This window comes from Populus trichocarpa, chromosome 18 (assembly GCF_000002775.5).
Source record: "Populus trichocarpa isolate Nisqually-1 chromosome 18, P.trichocarpa_v4.1, whole genome shotgun sequence".
Classification (NCBI taxonomy): Eukaryota; Viridiplantae; Streptophyta; class Magnoliopsida; order Malpighiales; family Salicaceae; genus Populus; species Populus trichocarpa.
In genome coordinates, this window is record NC_037302.2 from 1,352,954 (window position 1) to 1,371,516 (window position 18,563).

At 32.9% G+C, this 18,563-nt stretch overlaps 1 long non-coding RNA gene across 1 annotated transcript; it reads right to left on the reverse strand.

Annotated features, from left to right (window-relative positions):
- Window positions 1-11,670: 11,670 nt before the first annotated feature.
- On the reverse strand, window positions 11,671-12,088 carry LOC127904707 (uncharacterized). The gene is made up of 3 exons (XR_008058052.1): window positions 12,026-12,088; window positions 11,819-11,938; window positions 11,671-11,722 (listed from the first exon to the last, which is right to left on the reverse strand). It is a non-coding gene; the product is annotated as an uncharacterized LOC127904707 (long non-coding RNA).
- Between the last annotated feature and the right edge of the window lie 6,475 nt (window positions 12,089-18,563).

The window sequence follows — 18,563 nt, forward strand, 5'->3', positions numbered from 1 at the left end:
TATTACTTATAAATATCTTATTTATTAAATTTTAAGTATTTATATGGATATTCATTATCTGACTACTATTTATCTTTTAATAAAAACTAAAATAGCAATATTTATATTTGAAATATTATACATATCTTGTGTGTGTTATAATTAATTAATTATCACAAAGGAGGGTGTCATTCAACATGTACAAGAAGGCAGCAAGCAAATTTAATTTAGTTGTTGATGGTGTACTATATATAAATATAAATAAAAAAAATATCATGTGTTATTTAATATATATCCAAGTATTCTACAGGGGTCTCTTCTTGACTCCTTATTCCCTATTAAATATCATGAAAAATTAACAAATATCATAAATACGTGTAAGAATATTACATCTTGCATCTTGTTCACCACAAGAGCTTAAACTACACATGAATTTATAAATATAAATATGTTTAAAAAATATTATATCTTGCATCTTCGTTTTAACATATAGATAGACTCATATTTTAGTTATAAAATGGACAAGAATGATACCATATGAATGATATGATTTAAATTCATGATATCCCACCCTTAATTAAAAATTAAAGGCTCTTATATTATTTTAAAAACAACATCTCAATTCAAAAACTTTAAATGATTTTGTATTTATATTTAATAATTTGAATATTATATTTTGCCATTTCTATTTTTAATTCAGATATATTTTACACCCTTCATACATCAACCAAGGTTCTTTTTCTTTGTTCTTATTGTTATAACCCATTTTTGAATTATTCCCTCAAATTTTTTTTTTCTTTCCGTATAAAAAAATAAAAAATAAAAAATACTAGCAAGAAGACTAGCAATTTAGCAAAAGCAGGCTAAGGAGGATTTCAAATGTATAAAAGAATCAAGCTGCAATTTTAGATGGAATCAAGAGCATAATCATACCCCATTATACCCAAGATTGGAGAGACAATGCAAATTTAATGTCAAATTAAATGATTACTGGATGAATCTGCATAAAAATTAAGCCCAATGACATAATTAGATTTTTAATATGCCAATTTGATTTAATCAAGGGCCAAATTAAAAGTTTAATTATGTTTAAGAATTAATTTGAGTTAAATTAAACGATTTAATTAAGTGAAAGGACTTAATTATACTTTAAATGAGTCAAGTTGTAGACTTACACTGTAAGATATAGACTTGGTATTAAAAATACTCAGTTTTCTCCGAAACTTTTTTAAAAAAAATGAAAAAATAATAATTAATTTCCTCTTTCCAAAAAAACACAAAAAAATATGTTGTCTTTGTGCATTCGCTAAATTCTAAAAGTTTTTCATACATATTTTCTAAAAAAAGATAAAATTATTTTCATCATGTTTTAAAAAAGAATGCAAAATAGATATCGTAACCGTTTTATAATTATTCATTAAGGTTTAGCCAAAATACAAAAAATACTATTATAATTAGTTTGTCATTCGAAATGCTAGGATTTAACTATATCCAAGAAATAAATAAGTATGGTCCCTTGAATGGTTAAGATTTAATTTAATAAGGTAGATATTTCCTCACGAAAGGAGACATACCTTGAACTTTAGATAATGTCAATGGACAAAAATACGACTTAGAATAACAATCAAATAACAATGCAACTTATCTTAAATAGGGTGCACTGGGAGTGATGTGTTTTTCCCTTGCACAACCAGTTCCTTATCCGGATTCTCGCAGACTATTAAGTTTTTTAGTGACTATAATATTAGATGACAACCCCTGAACCTTATAATCATAATTTTATAATTATATTCAAAACCCCTTTCCAACACACTCAGGAGGCAGATTCGTCAACCAATACCATGCATGTCATGTCACGACACTTATGGTTAATTAATTATTAGAAAAATGAAAATAATGCCTCTCTATTTAAACGAATAATAAACCTCAACCATGTGGAGACAAACTCCTTTTTTTGTAGAAAAGAAAAGAAAAGGAGTAACAAAATGATAAGAAATGGATTGAATTTTGAGGCTGTGAAGTGCATTTTCAAAACAAAATGAAAAGAAAAGGAAGAAGCAACCAAGCATAAATTAAATACATGATGGGTTAATTTCAAGAACCTAGTATTATTTGTTAAATATATTGCAAAGGAAACTCATATCATCTTTTTCTTCAAGAAGTCTTGAGTTTTGAACATTTCCTTTCTAACTAAAAATAAATTAATATAATATCAATGCTTTTATATAAATATATAAACGTTTAGGGTAACTGAAAATCCAAATTCATGAATAAAATAAAAAGTATGATCCTTATGATATGTGAGTGGTTCTTCTTCTTCTTCTTCTTTGTTTTTTTTTTTTTTTTTTTGTGTTTTTTAACCCTCCACATTAATTTTCCTTCTCTGGCCGACCTGGAGGGCAGAGGCCAACTAGTTCCTATAGCTCCCAAGGATTGAGTGAAAATGGAGTGAAGTCAATATTGGCTTCACACACATACATACATATATAGCCTCTAAGCTTGCTAGAAGTCCTGTTTTTTTTATCTTGCCGACTTCAAATATCGCCATGTCTTCTCCAAAACCCCATATTTAAGGATACAAAGCATATTCAAATGTACCTCCCGTGTTCACATACAATGTTTTTTGGGTCAAACATTAATTAAGGAGGTTCCTTGTTGTGTATATGTAACGTGAATGATCAGCCATACGTTTTAATTTCCTTTCCCATTGTTTTCACGACCTTGCCTTAATTTTCTGAGTTGGTTGTGTGAAACGCCGATTTAATGTCATATTTTTTTGAAATGTTCCTTGAAAACTTTCAAGTCTAGCTAGAAAATTAATCAAATTGCCATGGTAAAGTGTGGCAAAAGAGTTCATTAATTTGACTGTTCTTTGGTACCCCGATATTTCTTGGAGAAATCTTGTTTGGATGCATGGGAATGGTAATTTCTATAAAATTATATGTTTTTTTAGCTTGATTTATTACAAAAGCATTATATTAGTTGAGCATGGAAAATATATATGATTTTTTGTATAAAAAAATTAAGATTTTAATCTAGTTTGCTTTTGGTTTAATTGCATTAATAATTTAAAATAGGAACACAATGATTTTTAATGAAATTAAAGTTTTCAAACATATAATTAAAGTGGCTGAGGAAAATTTCTCGATATATAGTTACATACAATTTTTAAATCTCTCAAAAAAATAAAATTGAAGCATGTTTGCAGAAACTTTGTTCGTCAATATCAAGGGAAGTTTTTTCCCTCACAATAAAAATAATATACTATTTATTTGAAAAAAATCCAGTATTACACAATTTCAAAGATAAATCTAATATATTTTTTAAATCTAATATGTTTCAAAAATAATATACTATTAATTCTTATTATAAATCTAATATATATTTTTTTAAGTTAACAGTATAAATTTTCATGATGATTTTTAATCTAAATAAAATAAAATAAATATCTTACAATTAGATTATCACAAATACAAAAATAGATGATTATTATAAATTATGGTTTTGACTTTTTTATGAAAAACAATTATAATCTTCAAGAATTTTTTATTTTTAACAAATGAACATATTGAAAAGAAAAAAAGAAAAAAAAAACTAAATATATATATAAAAAAAAACCCATTTCATGTTACTGAACACTGCCAAGTTCTAAAATATTGTCCCGTACCAAAGGCCATTGAACCTTTTTTAGGGGAGAATTGAGGTGGAAAATTGACATTACACACATCGACGATGTCTCTTTTTTTTATTTTTTATTTTTCTTATAACCTTTAGTTATCTTTTTGGCTCCCCAGATTTTGTTTCCACTTGTCAATCACTCATTGGCTATGGTTTACATACAGATAAGGTCAATTGGTCAAGGTCATGGGATTAGGAGTCAAGAAGATATATATATATATATATATTAAATAACACATTTGACTTTTTGTTATATATCTTTATATATAGTCCGCCATCAACAATTAATTAATATTTGCTTCCTGCCTTTCTGTTCATGTTGAATGAAACCCTCCTTTGTGTTAATTAATTAATTAATTGTTATTTGCCCCGATCGATTTTATATTCAAGCAACTTTAACCAACTTCCTTAAACATATCAAAATCTCAATAATGAGCCCTTCCTTGGACCATTTCTCGGTTTGTTCATGTCATCCTTGCGCAATGCTATGCTAATCTTCTCTATCATTTTATTTGGCTAAATAAAGAGTTTTTAGAGAAGCTATTTTAATTGTATAGCTATAACTTTTTTATTACATAATTTTTAATATTTGATTTTGTTTGAGGAACGTTGTTATGTAAGTGATGAGATTCCAAAAAAAAATCAAGCAATTTAGAAGTAAGGTTTATATACTAGATAACTGGTTAATTTTTTTATTCCAGCGAGCAATTTATATTTTTTTGTCAAGGTGGCTGGTAGTTAGTGCTTGATAAGCCAACATGGCTAGCAACTAATAACTAACAACCAATAAATATAGAACATGAAAGAACCATCTAATTACTATCCCAACATAATATAGCTTTATCATGAATCAGTGCAAAAATTAACAAGACCATAAAAAAATATGAAAACAACAAAGTTATAAGAGCAAAACCACCTCAAGAAAATGTAACCCACTAACCATACTAAGTTCCATTCTTATTTTAACAACAAAAACTAAAAAAATCATTGACAAAAACCGATAAAGTTTCAAACTTTATCGAAATGAAAGACATAAACTTCAACATAGAAAATGAGGTGATGAATCAATATTCAATGTTATTTGGGATGACTAGAAATTTTTGGAACAAGTACCTCAAAAAAATGTCGGCGGGTGTTAATCATGAGCTGCTATGAGTATCTCAAAACTTCAACTCATTGAAGAAATTGACGCAAAAAAAATTAATTAGAAAATAAACATAGATCTATCAATAAAGAAAACGAAGAAGTAGGAGGATGAAAAGGGGAAGATTTATTGGAGAGTAGAGGTAGAGAAGAGAGGACATGAGAGGTAGAGAAGAGGAAAGTTATAGACAAAAAGGAAAGAAGATGATAGAGGGAGAGGAAGGAGGAGGAGAGAGAAGGGGTTTTTTTCCTCCTAGAATTAAAGATTTTGATATTTTTTTTATGGAGTTTTTCACCGATGAAATTATCAAAGAATAATTGAATATTAAATATATTTTTATAGTCTATTGGTAATTCTGACGGTAATTTACATTGAAATTTCTTGAGAACCCCTCAAAGTTTTCCAAACCCCCCTAAACAAATTTTCAGATGACATTTCGTCCCATCAGTAATTCCTTTAGTGACTCATTTTTTAGTGGCAAAGTCCTGTATTTTTTTCCAACTCTCTAGAACTCTCCAATGGATTTAGTTCATCGGTAATTCCATCAGTATATAACAGTTCGTCGATATTTCTATCGATATAAAAGATTTTTTTTCTCCCTAGTGTTTTTGCATTCCTTATCTATCCAACATATTAATATAGTAAAATAACAATATAATAACACCAATTATGTTTAATAACGTAATAATAAAATCACTAACAATAAACATTCTAATTCTGTTAACAATAGTTCATTGTAAAACAACAACATATGAAAAAAAAATGCATTAAAGTCAATTTCATTACCCATTGATGTTTTACAGATACAAATTAGTTTGAAATATTTTTAACCAGATTTTTCTTCTTCTTCTTCTTCCTCTTCTTCTTATTCTTTAATTTCATCATCGTCATGTCCATCGTAATTTTATTCATTGAATTGAAGCTTGTTTATCTCATCATCTTCATCGACTTCTGTATGTTTATTAGTTGTTAATATATCATTTAACTCCTTAATATCAACAACAATAAAAATATTCTTTTTGTATTCCTTTATTTGAAGATGGTAGACATAGTAACTCGATGTGGATCAATTAATTCATCAAGTTGAAAGATATCATCTCCCGTATTTACTTTATTGTTACCATCCTGAAAAACTTGGACACGAACCTTAGGTTTGGTTTTCATAACGGATAACCAATCAACTATAGAATGATCCTTTCTAAAGAAAAAATTGTATGTATAATAAACTCATTTACATTGCTTGGCAAAAATGAAGACATCGCCGACATTACAAAATCTAGCCCTTGTATTAATTTCAACCAAACTATGGTGGGGATTTACTCTAATTTCTTTGTCAGTCCTATGATATTGCAATTTAATCACCTATTCTAACTTCCCTTCAAACTCATCAGAAGTTGATCCCTTGACACAAACTCCAATATTACAACTCTTTCTACCTTTATCATATTTTTCAGTATGAAAAATAAATCCATTGATAAAATACATGTTATAACATTTGACATTTCTTTCAGGATCCAAACATAGTAAATTCAAACTACTAGTAGCATTGCCTTCTATTTGATAAACCTAGTATATAATTACAACCATTAACAGTTATAAAAAAGATGTAATAAAATTAAGTATTATGAAAGTTAAAAATTATCAAGTACTACTTACATGTGTTTTAAATTACATGAAAAATTATTCATCTTGTAATTGTAGAATTAGAGATTTAGTCAAATGTGAATTCTAGGATAATAAAAATTTACAATGTTAGCTACAAGAAATTATTCAATCTTTCAGCTTATATAAGAGTATAAAATAATTTTTTTTTAAAAATAGCAACATGTTATTATTATGCTTACTGAATAAAAGGTCTCAATTCATTGCACTCAAATAACATATAACTATGTACATGTTTGAATTTGATATCTATCAAGTATCTTAACATCACTGCATTTTTTGACAAAGGTCTTCCAGGATGAAAAAATATTGATAAATTTCCACTTGAAAGCACTTCCCCACCATCATCATTTTTTTTTAAACATGGTTGATTATTGTTCTCAAGTGAGACTCAAAATAATACGAGATAAATATTAGAATCTCTTCAACAATATAAATGTCACATATCGAAGCTTCAACATACGCTTTGTTTTTAAATTTTTTTCTTAAGGTTGAACAATTATCTATATGGAATTAAATAGAAATTGAATAAATGAATGTTTTAATTTTTTTTAAAATAACAATAAAAATTTACTTAGGATGCACATGTAATCCCTAATCTCTTGAATGAATATATCCATCTATACTGGATGTATTATCAATTTGTTCATTTCCATCAACATTTTCCTTAAATAGTAAATATATGGGTAGATGCTTTATTGAGCTGAAGAAGGATGAAGGTAATATTATCTCAAGTTTGCAAATCGTCTGAATGATATTAGTTTCAAGCTTCTCCATATATTGGGTATGCAATTTGTTAGAGTATATATCTCTAAAAAAATGATTAATCTCCATGAGTGCATCTTATGTCCCTTTTGACAATAAATCCATGTAAGCAAGTGGAATGAGTGTTTGCATAAATAAATGATAATCATGAATCTTCATTCCATAAAATCTACAATCCTTCAAATTCATCAATCTAGATATGTTCAAAGCTTATTCATTAAGAAAACACAAACTCTTAAGTCATTGGTAGACATGTAATTGTGCATTATTATCTAAAGCGAAGCTGACTTTGGGATTTGTGACTTGTGGCCCATCATAAACTAATTTCATATTCTTATAGTGATAAAATGAATGTATATCCATTCTAGTTTCTAGTCTTCATGGTGTCCTTTGTCTTTCTTTTAACATCCATCATTATATTAAAAATATTTTCAAACATGTTCTTTTAATATGTATGACATCCAAATTATGCCAAAGAAGATTAGTCTTCTAATAAAGAAGCTCCTAAAAAATACTTTACTTTACCCAATTATGGGTCATACCAAAACCATAAAACTTTTGTTTATCAGATTGAAAATCAAACATAATGCCCTTATACTATGAGACCACGTCATACAATTCTTCACTCGATGGTACCAATGGTACAACACTCCTTTCAACTCTACCTACAAAAAAGTTCTCTTTTTTCTTTATGTACTTATGATTTGTTGGCAAGAATCTCCGATGGCAATAAAAAAGACGATTTACCACCATTTGTTAAGGTGAAGGCCTTGTTATTTTTTTATACAATATGGACAAACTAATTTTTCATGCGTGCTCCAACTAAAAACCATCTCATACACAAGAAAATCTTTAATAGTTTACATCAAAGCTGCCTTCATCTAAAAAATTTGTTTTCTTGAGACATTATACGTCAAAGTCCCATATATGACCACAATTGATTCAACTCATCAATCAACGGTTAAAGATAAACATTTATATTCCTACTTAGACTATTAGGACGAAGCATGACTGTAGATAAGAACATGAACTCCGACCTCAATGACAAGTTGTAAATCGTGAGTTTCACCGACCAACAAGAATAGGGCGCAACAAATGATCCAAATGAATTGAATCCATCTAAACATAACCCAAGACATACATTATATGGTTCTATTAAAAACTAAGGATGCACCCTATTAAATTACTTCCAAGCTTTACCATTGAAAGAGTGCGTCATAACTCAATTTGCCGCATCATGTGAATGATGTCATGTCATATGTTCAACAGTCTTTGAAAATATGTATAACCTTTGCAGCCAAAGAGTGATTAGAAAGTATCTCGGTTTTCTATGTGTGACAAAAATCCTTTCCCTACCAGTTCTGGATTTATACGTAGTATGACCACAAATTCTACACTTCATAAAATCTGCATTTTCACTATAGTAAAACATGCAAAATTTTGGACACTTGTCAATTTTATGATATCCTAGACCAAAGGATTTCATTACAAATTTGCTTTCAAGCAAATTGTTTTTTGCTTATTCGACTATCTTGTTATATCTAACCTCACTCAGATCATAATCTAACTCAATGGTGAATATTTGTTTAATAACCAATAATTTACTATAATTTATATACTCATCTTATAATAATTCGGGGAAATTGTAATAATTTATTTTTACCCTATTTTTTGATATTTTTTCAAAAATTAAAAAATACAAAAAATATCAAAATTCAAATAAAATATGTTTTGATGTGATTTGACAATTAATTTTTGTTCAATTCATAATCTTTAAGCCAGTTCACTTGCAGCTTTGGCATTAATATTTTTTTAAAGCGAATACAAAACAAAATGATGAAAAAAAAAAAGAAGGTAAAATTAATCAAATAGTTTTTTAGTGATTAAAATGAATTTTTTTTAAAAGGACTGATCTAGTTAAAAAAATATATACCAACGAAAACTACAAAAGGAAAAGAAATAAAAATAAAATTGACGTCGTAAAATGACTCTTTAATTTTTTTTTTTGAAAGATAGGGAAATACTCTAGAAATTTCTAGAAGAAAAGAGAACATCCTTAAGTAGCCTAGAAAGCTGGAGAAATTTCTAGAGTAGTCTAGAAAATATAGAAAGAATGAGGGTAGTATAAATAGATAAGCCACAGTACTACACTGAAAACCTCTAAACTCTCTCAAAACCAAAAACAACACCCCTGAATCTTGCTCTCCAGCAAAAAACACCATGACCCCTCTCCATCTCTCTTTCTATTTCAAAGCAAGAAAACTTCTTCTGGTAGTGTAGAGAATCAGCAACTCCCCAGCCATGGCAGCCACCATTCCAACAGTAACAACAGCATACAGTGTCCTATCTTCAACCGAGAGCAGCATTGAAGGATTTTCCAACAGCAGCTTTTAACCGTCACCTTATATTCCAGCAGCGCCATCTTCAACGGAGAGTAGCAGTGGAAGTGACCAGCTTCACCAGCAGCTCTCTCCTCAGCTGTGCAACAGAAGCAAGAGTTTCTCTCACCAGTCTTCCTCTGCACCGTGAGTAGTAGCAGAAGATTGGCTTCGTCAACAATGGCTAGCAGCTGACTCCATTGTGAGTATCAAAAGCTCCAAGACCAGTTACCTCTCATCCTTCTCCTCTGCACCGAGACCAGCAGGAGGAGATCTGTTGCATCAGCCACGTCATTTCTCAGCAGCAGTTGATAGAGCACCAGAAGCCTTTCTTTCTTCTCTTAGCAGCAGGGGTAGAGCTCTTTCTTCTCATAGCAGCAGCACCTGGAGCCTGTTCTTCCATCACAGCAGCAGCAAAGCTTCAGGAATTCCACCGTGACGCCAGTTTCTCTTGCCTCAGCCGTGCTGCTGCAGCAGCAGCAGCACGTGAACAGTAGCAACATTTTTCCTTACAAAGCATGCATGCTATGATATTATGATGATTTAGGATTAATGGTGTGAATGAAGATATGTTTGTGTAGATAGTCATAGCAATGCTAATGCATGTGATTTGTGATTAGGAGAACATTGTTGTGAATTTTGATTGATGATTCATTGATATTAGGTTAAACTCATAGCCTTTGTTTGATTATAATTGAATCTTTAGTTTGATTTAGCATGATTTGATTATTTTTTTATCATTTGTTTTTATTGAGAAACAATATTAGGAAAATTATGTGAAAAAATTTTAATTGAATATGTTCTTTAGAGTAATGGACACGTTAGGTGTTTTTGGTAAAAAAATTTTGAAAATAATAAATGACATAAAAGACATACAAATAAAAATAAATAATCCATAAAATAAAAATGGTTGATTTTAGATAAGCCTTTAGTCATAAGAGCATCATGACTTACAAAAATAATATAGTAAATAAAAATTTGAAGTGTTGTCAATAAAATTAAAAAATCATTAATGTTGTAGGATGGCATTTTATTTGTTGATATTTTTTTTAATTAAATATATGAACATTGAGTTTAATTCACTATAACATTATCCAGTTTTACCGACGGACTCATTCTGTCGGTGACAGCAATGAAATCCGTCGGTGAAAATCATACCGACGGACTCACCGACAGAACATGTCCGTCGGTATAACAGTCGTCGGTAAATCTCATTTCCGTCGCTAATTCTGTCGCAAATAAAAAAACCACCCACCGACGGAAACACCGACGGTAATACAGACGGATACGCGCGCGCCAAAAAAAAGTTTCCCGCGGGAACATTACCGACGGAATAAATCCGTCGGTAATTTCAAGGCTAATTACCGACGGAAAATCCGTCGGTAATTATGGCATGGCTTGTAATTTTGTTGCAACTCTCTGTGTAATACCGACGGATAATATCCGTCGGTAATGCCGTCGGCATTTAATCACCGACGGATAATATCCGTCGGTGATGCCGTCGGTAAAGATGGCATGGATGGTAATTGTTCGGCAACTCTCTGTTAAATACCGATGGATAGTATCCGTCGGTAGATATTTAAAATATATAAAAAAAATAATTTATTAATTGTAAAAAACCCTAATAAACAAATAAAAATGCATTAAACATTAAAAATGTAAAAGTAATAATATTCATTACAAATTTAATGTGTTTAAAAACAAAATTAAACTAGAATAGCGGCGGAGCTGGAGGAGGAGGCGGAGGAGGAGGAGGCTGGTTGTTCCCGGGACCATACGGCCAAAAAGAAGCTGCACAAGTATCGTCACCCATCTTTGATCTCATCTCCATGACTATTTGACGGAGCTCATCATAATTCGTCGAGAGTTGTTGATATTGTTGTTTCAACGCAATGAACTCCTCAAAATGGGTGTTCGATACTGATGGAGAGCTTCCAACAGTTGAGACACTACGAGTCGAACGCAAGTTTTCAGCCGTAGTGTTGGAGAGCCCGTAGACCCTATTTTTATCGGGTCCACCAGACGATTCCGCCTCCATCCACAAATCTGGATCGAAATCTGGATGGGTCGACGGATTGTCCCCATATCTCTCCCTCAACCGGCTATTATAGGTCTCCTGAAAATTCCATCGGTAAAAAAATCATCAAATGCAATTCAAGATGCAATTCAAGAAAATAATAACTTACAAAATAAAATGAATGAACGAACATACCACGAAGTGCTGAGCACGGTTGTCCACGAACTGCTGCACCCCCTTTTGGCGGTCTTGACTCCGCACATGCGTCTCTAGAAACAGCTCCATTGGACTCGGTTCACGTCCAAGAGACGCAGCCTGTAAGGAAAAAATAGGTTGAAAGTTAAATATATTATAAGAAACGACAAATTAATTAACGATATATTTCAATAAAATTAATCTTACCATCCGCTTTGCATGTGCGCTGAATGGGACGGATCCGCCAGTGTGCGTGGTCACCGAACCATAAATTTGCCGGTTCCGGTTGTCGGCGTCAGATTGTGAGCGCCGTGAGAACCGCTCTGAGGTCACGTGCTCAATATATGCCGTCCATATTTCCCCTGAGATGAATGGCGGTTTGAATTCCTGCCAAACCGCCACCTCATTCCATCCTTCAAAACCGTTATCTCTCGCATGTCTTTTTGATTTTTTTGGGTGTCATACCAAAAATCACGTAACCTACTTCTATAGTAACAAATTAGAATTTAAAACATAAAATTATAAAATAAAAATAAATATTATTTTCGATGTTACCTAGTTGCCGCATGATTCTCCCATACCCTCCTCACAACATTGTTGTCCGCCCTATCCCACTCAAATTTGTTCTGTGTATATAAATAATTCATATAAAATAAAAATAGAACAAGATATAAAATTATAAAAATCATTTATTAAAAATAAGCTGGAAATTAAAAATTAACACCGACCTGAAATCGCTTAAACCATGCATCGATATTAGGTTTCCACTCAGGATGTTTGGAAACCTGGCTCCATTGAAACAATGGAATCTCCATCGACGATTTAAACGCCAATGTTATAGTCCTTGCAGCCTCAATATTTGTGAACCTGAAATTAAATAAAAGTAGTAATTAATATTAATTTGTTGTTCATAAATTATGTTATAAGTATATAAAAAAAACTAAAACCTAAACAAACTTACATTGAGAGGTTATCCTTCCATTGTGCCTGGTACTTGCGGGTGAATTGACCCCGCTGTGAAGGCACACCGCTTCTGCGCTGTGAAACCGCGCTAGAAGAGGCAGTATCACAAGTTGGCGTAGATTCCTCGCCGTGATCAGCACCTAAGGATACGTCCTCCTCACTGCTAGAAGAACTAGCTGCAACCGTCTTCTGACGACGTGCTGTAGATTTCATTCTACGCATCTACACAAATGTATACGAATAATTACATAATTAACTTCGATTATTTAAAAAAAATTCGACAGAGTCTCCCCTGTACTGGGGGGTCCCAAGTTGTCGACAAAATCATATTACACTTCCAATTTTATTTCACATCCCGATCCAATCATCCTGGATCTCAACCCAACTCATCATCATCAACACAACATTTTATTCAATAACATCATATAGAATTACAACTATGAACATTCATTGTTAAATTGGTACTTAGAGTTACAAACATTAGATTAAAGTCATACATTCAAATTTACGGATTAATATTACATTTTTAACATAAATTCAACAATAACAATTATAGCAATACAAACAATAATATCCTAAATTAAGATAAACTAATTAAATGCAATTCTATATATATAAATTAACATTTTTAAAATAAATCAACAATAACAATTATATTTATAAACTAACATTTTTAACATAAATTCAACAATAACAATTATAGCAATACAAACAATAATATCAAAACTAAAAAACTAAAATTAATAAATAAAATTAAAAAACTAAAAAACACTACACAACACACAACATAAACACAAAACAAACAATACACAAAACAAAAAAACATTATATCAATTCAAAATAAATTTGGGAATAAAAAATGCTTACCTTAATAATGTGTTGAATTTAAGATTTTATCTACAAACAATATACAAAACAAAGAACACCAAAAAAAATAATCATAATTAAAATAAAAAAAATACAAAGATAAAGAAAAAAAAATGCATACCTTTTAAAACTACCACCAAAACAATAAAATCCTTCTAAAAGCTAAATATAAATGAGAGAAGAAGAGAAAGGGAGAAGAGAAAGGGAGAAGAGGAGAAGATGAGAGAAAGGGAGAAGAGGGAGAAGAGGAGAAGAGGAGAAGAGAAAGGGAGAAGAAGAGAAGAGGAGAAGAGAAGAAAGTGCGGGGGGGGGGGTGGCGATATATAAAGCAATATTTCCGACAGAATTTCTGACGGAAATTAATTGTTGTCGGTGCAATAAATTTCCGTCGGTAATTCCGTCGGAAATTAATTGAAATGCGTACCAAAAAAGTTCGAAAGTCCCGCCAAACTTTTCGATCCGTCGGCCATTCCGTCGGTAATAGTGCAGACGGACATGTGTCAGACATGCGTGATCCGTCGGTAATGCCGTCGGTATATTACGTCGGAAATGCCGTCGGTATTCGTGCAGACAGACACGTGTCAGACATGCGTGGTCCGTCGGTAATGCCATCGGTATTTGACGTCGGTAATTCCGTCGGTAATAGTGCAGACGGACACGTGTTAGACATGCGTGCGACAACCCGTCGGTGATTCCGTCGGTATTAGCGTTGGAAACGCCGTTGGAAATCCGTCGGTGAATATGGCAAAATCCCGTAATTTTTTTGCAACTCTCTGTGAAATACCGACGGGTTATATTCCGTCAGTGAAAAGGTAAATTTTTCTTATTTTTTTTATGTAACCCTCTTAAAAAATCTTGAATTGCAATCTTACAGCACACACAACACAATAACAAAGGCTGACCCTTAAAGAAGAATAAATATTTCATGTTTCAAATTATTACATTATAAAAATAAGGCTTTATAACATGTTTAGTTAGTCGGAATTTTCATCTTCGTCCTCTATTGAATTGTTATCATCAGCTTCATCGCACTCTTCAATTTCGTTATCATCTTCTTCAACAACATTTTTTTTTCCACTAGTAGAGCTAAGAACAACATTCAACTCCTCTGCGTCAACATCAACAAGATTATCGTTGAAAACACGAAAATTCGAATTTTCTTCTAAGTCAATCGACGGAGCAACTCGGTATGGTTCAACCAACTCACTAGCTTGAAAGACTTCATATATCACACTTGTGTCTTCGTTCTCATCCTGAACAACCTCGACACGATCCTTGGGTTTTGTTTTTAAAACGGATAACCAATCAACTCTTGATCGGTCCTTTCTAAAGGAAGGGGTGTATGTGTAATAAACTTGTTGGCATTGCTTTGCGAAAACAAAGACGTCGTTTATGTTGGGGTGTCTAGCTTTTGAATTGATTTCAACGAGACCATAGTGAGGATCTACTCTGATTCCTCTGTCAGTTGTGTCATACCAATAGCATTTGAATAAAAACACTCTATTTTGCTCGCTATGATATTGCAGTTCGATGACCTCTTCCAATCTACCATAGTAGTCAACTTCAAACTCACTAGAAGTCGATCCCTTAATACAAACACCGTTGTTGTATGTCTTTCTTCCATGCCCGTATTCTTCAGTATGAAAGACATATCCATTGACAAAATATCCATTATAACACTTGACTTTTCTTTCAGGGCCCAGACATAGTAAAGACAGTGAAATAGCAGCACTACCTCCCATTTGATAAACCTAGCTTGTAAATTAAATACAACAATAATCAATAAACGGATATTATGTAACATTGACTATAATTAATTACATTGCAAGAGATAATGAGTTTGTGATAGGACTTACATGTGTTCTAAACCATGTGGCAAATTGTTCATCTTATAATTGAAAGATCTGGGATTCGGTCAGCTGTGAGTTATTGGACAGTAAGTATCGTCGATGTTGCCTGCAAGGTTGTTCCAAAGTATATGAGTGTATGGTATCACAAAACATAAATAGTACACTCTTGACAAAGTTTAAGTCGAACATCTACTTACTTAATAAAAGGTCTCAGCTCATCACAGTTAAATAGGACATAATTGTGTGCTTGTCTGAACTCTATTTCAGACAAATATCTTCCCCTCACGGTATTTTTAGGTGTGGGTCGTCCAGGATTGGAGAATATTGACAAGTTCCCACTTGAATGCACTTCACCACCATCATCATGCCGTGGAATACGGTTTATCCTCGTTCTCAAATGAGGTTCGAAATAGTATGAGATAAATGTTGAGATCTCCTCAACAATATACGCCTCACATATTGACGCCTCAACATGCGCCTTGTTCTTAACCTTTTTTTTAAGATTGAACAAGTACCTGCATATATATATATATATATATATATATATATATATATATATATATATTAATAAAAAATTATCAATTAAAAACATTAAAATAAAAAATAAAAACATTTAATTATAAATGTCATAGCAACTGTAATATCTAACCTCTCGAATGGATACATCCATCTGTACTGGACCGGTCCTCCAACTTTTACCTCAAACGGTAAATGTACGGGTAGATGCTCCATTGAGCCAAAAAATGATGGAGGGAATATCATCTCAAGTTTGCATATTGTCTCAACGATATTCTTTTCAAGCCTTTCAATGTGATCAACATTCAACTTGCTAGAGCATATGTCTCTGAAGAAATGACTAATCTCCGTTAATGCATCCCATATCCCCTTTGGCAACAAATCACAAAAAGCTAATGGGATGAGTGTTTGCATAAACACATGGCAGTCATGACTCTTCATTCCATATAATCTGCATTCCTCCGTATTAACCAGCCTTGATATGTTCGAGGCATGTCCATCGGGGAAACGCAAACTCTTAAGCCATTTGTAGACTAGTAGTTGTGTGTTTTTCTCTAGCACGAAGCTTGCTCTTGGTTTTGCGACCCGTGACCCATCACAAACCAACTCCATATTTTTACGGTTACAGAACAGCACTACATCCAATCTAGCCTTGATGTTGTCCTTTGTCTTCCCCTTCACATCCATGACGGTGTTGAAAATGTTCTCAAACACGTTCTTTTCAATGTGCATGACGTCAAGGTTATGGCGGAGAAGATTGGTCTTCCAATAAGGAAGCTCCCAAAATATACTTCGCTTCACCCAATTATGGGTCAAACCAAAACCAGGAAACTTCTGCTTACCTGATTGGAGACTAAACACAATTTCACCGTACTCTGACATATCAAACAATTCTTCACCGGAAAGACGCGGGGGTGCAACATCATTTTCAACTCTGCCAACAAAGAAATCTTTTCTGTTCTTTCTGTACCTGTGGTTATGTGGCAAGAAACGACGGTGACAGTAAAAAAAAAAAGCTTTACCCCCGTTTGTTAGCGTGAATGCCTTGTTGTTCTCCATACAATATGGACATGCTAGCTTTCCATGCGTGCTCCAACCAGAAATCATTCCATAAGCTGGGAAATCATTGATAGTCCACATCAAAGCCGCTCTCATAACAAAATTTTGTTTCCTCGAGATGTCATAAGTCAAAGCTCCAGAGGACCACAACTGCGTCAACTCATCAATCAACGGACGAAGACAAACATCTATATTCTGCCCCGGACTACTCGGACCTGGTATGACCATAGATAAAAACATGAACTCTGGCCTCATACACATCCCCGGTGGCAAGTTATAAACCGTCAGTATGACCGGCCAACAAGAATAAGGAGCAGCAAATGACCCAAATGGGTTGAATCCGTTTGTACACAACCTAAGACGCACGTTCCTTGATTCAGCTGAAAAGGGAGGATGCATAGTGTTAAAGTGTTTCCAGGCTTCACCGTCAGAAGGATGAACCATCACTCCATCAACTGCATGGTGTGATTGGTGTCATGTCATGTGCTCAGCAGTCCTTGGTGACATGAATAACCTCTGCAGTCTAGGTGTGATTGGGAAGTATCTAAGTTTTTTATATGCCACGAGAGTCTTCCCTCTACCAGTTCTGGGTTTGTAACGGGAATGCCCGCATGTCATGCACTCGGTCATCTCAGCATTTTCAAGGTAGTATAACATGCATAAGTTAGGGCATATATCAATTATCTGGTATCCTAAACCGAGGGGTTTCATCATGGACTTGGCAGCATAGAAGTTCTCTTTCAGCCTGTTCCCTTCAAGTAAAATGCTTCTCGCCCATTCAATAATCTTGTCATAACCGGCCTCACTCAACCCGTGATCTGACTTGATGGTGAACACCTGTGCTACGGCTGATAATTTACTGTGGTTCGTGTAGCCATCCCATAATGGTTCGTCAGAATCTCTCAACAGATCAAAAAACCTTGCTGCATCTGCATTAGGTTCTTCTTCTACGATTGGACATTCCCTGACATTATCTTCACTCATTCTCATTGCATCCATAACCATATTCCTGTAAGGATTACTGTTCTCATTTCCAACTTCATGCATGTTACTAGCACTAGAAGTTGACCCAACCACCTGTTCTTCCATGCTCTCATCAGGAACAAATAGTTCTCCGTGAGCATACCAACACAGGTAATCTTCCATGAACCCTTTGGTTAGAAGATGCATCGTTACAACATCTTGATGCAGAAACTTTAAATTTTTACACTTCTTGCATGGACACCTAATACCGCCATCAGTAAAATTCCTCGAAATAGATGTTGCGAAATTAATAAAACCCTGGACACCGTTACAATAATCCATCCTCCGCAATCCTTGGGGTGAGTCCCGATACATCCATGAACGATCATCCATGACTTCTATTGAACCTCTATAAAACATAACAAAAATATTGGTTTTCCCCGACATTATTCAACAAACTAAAACAACACTTATGTTAAATATTCATTATCAATTATCAACTATCAACTATCAACGTTCATACATAC